Here is a 503-nt window from a genome sequence, read left to right on the forward strand (position 1 = left end):
AGATAGATAGATAGATAGATTAGAGATAGATAGATTAGAGATAGATAGATTAGAGATAGATAGATTAGAGATAGATAGATTAGAGATAGATAGATTAGAGATAGATAGATTAAAGATAGATAGATTAGAGATAGATAGATTAGAGATAGATAGATTAGAGATAGATAGATAGATAGATCATAAATGATAGATGGATAGATTATGTTTCTTCTTATCTAGCTGTGTATAGGAGATGTGGGCTGGTAATGTGTCTATTTCTATATTTGAATGCCTGAAGAAGAAGAAGAAAAAGAGTGAAGTATCGCAGGATACGTTTCAACCTTTCTATATGCATCTATATCTATATACACCTATATACCTATACATGTACGGCTCATACCGCCGGGTATGTAATGGATATACATCTACTTTTATATCTCTCAATCTATGTCCGTATCTATATATGCATACATGCGTAGGTATAGATTTGATAGTCTATCCGTCTGTCTTTGATCTATCTGTCT

This window comes from Cystoisospora suis (genome assembly GCF_002600585.1).
Source record: "Cystoisospora suis strain Wien I chromosome Unknown contig_1703, whole genome shotgun sequence".
NCBI classification, from domain to species: domain Eukaryota; phylum Apicomplexa; class Conoidasida; order Eucoccidiorida; family Sarcocystidae; genus Cystoisospora; species Cystoisospora suis.